This window comes from Salvia splendens, chromosome 12 (genome assembly GCF_004379255.2).
Source record: "Salvia splendens isolate huo1 chromosome 12, SspV2, whole genome shotgun sequence".
NCBI lineage: Eukaryota > Viridiplantae > Streptophyta > Magnoliopsida > Lamiales > Lamiaceae > Salvia > Salvia splendens.
Genome location: NC_056043.1, coordinates 24,301,067 through 24,304,443, shown reverse-complemented (window position 1 = coordinate 24,304,443; position 3,377 = coordinate 24,301,067). Strand labels below are relative to the sequence as shown.

At 40.8% G+C, this 3,377-nt stretch overlaps 1 long non-coding RNA gene across 2 annotated transcripts; it reads left to right on the top strand.

Annotated features, from left to right (window-relative positions):
• Positions 1-302: 302 nt before the first annotated feature.
• Positions 303-1,504, top strand: LOC121758043. Of its 2 annotated transcripts, none has more exons than XR_006041311.1 (2): positions 303-882; positions 1,211-1,504. It is a non-coding gene; the product is annotated as an uncharacterized LOC121758043 (long non-coding RNA). The 2 variants fall into 2 exon arrangements; XR_006041312.1 differs by having other exon boundaries at positions 1,024-1,504.
• Positions 1,505-3,377: the final 1,873 nt, after the last annotated feature.

Below are 3,377 nucleotides of genomic sequence, written 5' to 3'. Positions count from 1 at the left end.
TCGAAATAAATTCCAAAATTTTCTAAGCGTATAATTATCGCAACTATTTCTCTTCGCAATTATATTATTTCAGACTGGGGATAAAATTATTTGTACATCGAATTATTCGGAAATTAATTAATTAATTTCTCGCGATTAATTTAATTGACGGCCCAAAGATTTATTTACTTAGCCCATCTTGTTCCTCCAATTAAAAGAAAAGAGCCCAACAAGAATTAAGAGAATGAGGCCCAATCAATTCAATTTTTTTTACAAGGCAAAAAGGGCCCAAATTCTTTTACCAAACAAAGGCCCAAATTTGACTTCCACTTCCCCAATCTCTCTCGGTTTACTCCCTCTCCCTCTATGATGTTACTTCATCCCAAAATTAGGGAATTTCCCAAATCAAGATCCCCAAATTGCAGAAGCTCCAAAGTTCGTCGCCTTCAATTCACTTCCCGTCGCCGTCTGCTGCGTATTCCACCCAGGAACGCCACTGCAGCGAGAGGGGAGGACGGTCGCCGCTGCTCGCTGCCCGCGGCTCACTGCTCACTGCCCGCGGCTCAAACACGCACCGTCGGGAAGTGCTGTTGCTGTCAGACGAAACTGCTGTCTCGGGTCAGCCTTCGCCAGGCTCCGTTGTGCGCTGTTGTACCGTCGCGGTCCAGATTCTTCACCATCGCGGTAGACGACCATCATCAGCAGTCATCGTTGAACCGCTGCCTTCCGGCATTCCCAACTGTCGGGCAGTCCGAAAACAGCCCCGAATCGCCACCGGTAGTCCCGACCGAGCGCGAAAACTACCCCGTAAGCATCCGGCAGCCCCATTAACTATTCTCAACAACCCCGAACAGCCCCGAAACCAACCCCAAAGCAGCCCCGCCAGACAAGTTCTCATTCCAAGTTAAGTTCTTTCATGTGTTCGATTAAGTATGGCGATGTTTGATTAGTTCTTTGTTGTTAAATTGTTTGAATTGCTTGTGAAGGTGAAAGTATGAAATCAATGTATGAAATTAGCTACTAACATTTCATGCTTTGGGCTAGGAAAGGGATTATACCTCAAGAATTTGAACTTGGTTGTGGTTGAAACAAAATGGAAGCAACAATTCCTTCTACTTCTTCTCCTCTCGGCTCCCTCCCTCTCTCTCAATTTGCTCATTGTAAAGTGTGTATTGTGAGGAGTTAGGGAAGAGGTTACATGAAGAAGTAATGGTTGACCTTTGGTTTGTAGGATTAATGGTGGAAGATGGAGAGTGGAGAAGTTGAAGATGGGGAGTCTCCACTTGAAGAAACCGTCGATCATGAAGAGGAGAAGAAGAAAAAGAAGATCTTTGGGCTTACTCCCATATTTTGGAAAAAGTATTGGGCTCAACATAATTTATTTAAATTAGTTTGGGCTCATTTAGTTGCAAAGCCCCAAATTTGTATAATTATCTATTTGTTGGACCTTTTGATTGTCATGGCCAAAAGCCATTTTTAATAAAAACATTTGTACTCAAATTTTTATTTGAGAAACCCAAGAGTATATATTTTGCATTCTCTCATTCCTCTCTATTAATTAAAGTTCACGGAAAACTTTAATCAATTTCGTCGTCCCGTTTCCAACAAAGATTAAAATCACTCAACGCAAACAATTAATATTTAGTGTTGTGCTAAATATTAATTCTTCAAACGATCCTTTCAAGAATACAATAAAAGGGTAGAAAAAGTCGGGGTGTTACATTTTGTGGAAGGATTCTCGATTATTGCGGGATCAATGACAAAATTGTTACGGAAGAATGCCCCTTTCATATGGAGTGAAGAATGTCAAAAGAGTTTTGATGAGTTGAAGCATCGATTAACTACAACACCTATATTGACTATTCCGACAGGTATAGGAGGATTCATTGTGTACAGTGATGCTTCTCGGCAGGGACTTGGTTGTGTTTTGATGCAAAATGGAAAGGTTGTTGCTTATGCGTCACGACAGCTAAGAGTACATGAAGTTTCATATCCTGTTCATTATCTGGAATTGGCCGCTGTTGTTTTTGCTTTGAAGATTTGGCGTCATCATTTATATGGAGAAACTTTTCGAATCATGACAGATCACAAGAGTTTAAAATATTTAATGAGTCAGAAGGAGTTGAATATGAGACAAAGACGGTGGATGGAGTTGCTTAAAGATTATGATTGTACCATTGAATACCATCCGGGGAAGGCAAACGTTGTTGCAGATGCGTTAAGTCGGAAGTCAAGCAGTATGGTAGCACACATGAAGATGACCCCATTGTCAGAATTGATTGCTCTTCGAAGTTTGAATGTAAGATTACAACTAGATACGAGTGAAGGGTTAATAGCCACTCTTGAAATCCGACCAGTGTTGAGACAACGAATTCAAGATGCTCAAATGAAAGATGAAAAGTTTGTAGAGTTTATTAATGAGGTACGAAAACGTAAAGACACACCGTTCATTCTACAAGATGATACATTAATGTTTGGCACTAGACTGTGTGTACCAGATGTCGACAATCTTCGGCGAGAGATTCTAGATGAGGCACATAATGCTCCTTATGCAATGCACCCAGGAACAACAAAGATGTATCATACTATGAGGCAACATTATTGGTGGCCAAAGATGAAGAAAGAAGTGGCAGAATTTGTTTCAAAGTGTTTGACGTGTCAACAGGTAAAAGCAGAACATCAAGCACCTGCCGGTTTATTGAAACCTTTATCTATTCCAGTTTGGAAATGGGAGCGTATCACGATGGATTTTGTAACGGGTTTACCGAGGACACAGAAAGGGAATGATGCTAGTTGGATTATTGTAGATAGATTAACTAAATCAGCACATTTCTTGCCTATACGATGGGGTTGTTCGTTAGACCAGTTGGCTGAAATGTACGTGAGGGAAGTAGTACGCTTGCATGGTATTCCGATATCCATTGTATCAGACAGAGATCCGCAATTCACATCCCGATTTTGGGAAAGTTTTCAGACAACCATGGGAACCCGACTACATTTTAGTACTGCTTTTCATCCCCAGACAGATGGTCAGTCAGAACGAACTATTCAGACATTAGAAGAAATGCTTCGTGCTTGTGTTATTGACTTTCAGGGTTCATGGGATAAGTATATTCCACTAATGGAGTTTTCTTACAACAACCAATATCACAACAGTATTGGAATGGCACCGTATGAAGCATTGTATGGCAGAAAATGCAGAAGTCCGGTATATTGGGACAAAGAAGGCTTGGAGATTCTAGAAGGACCAGAAATTATCCAGGAAACTGTTTCTAAGATTGATATCATTAAAAGCAGACTGAAGGCAACACAAGACAGACAGAAGAGTTATTATGATCAGCATCGGAAAGAGATGGAATATGAGGTTGGAGATAAAGTTTTCTTGCGAGTCTCACCTT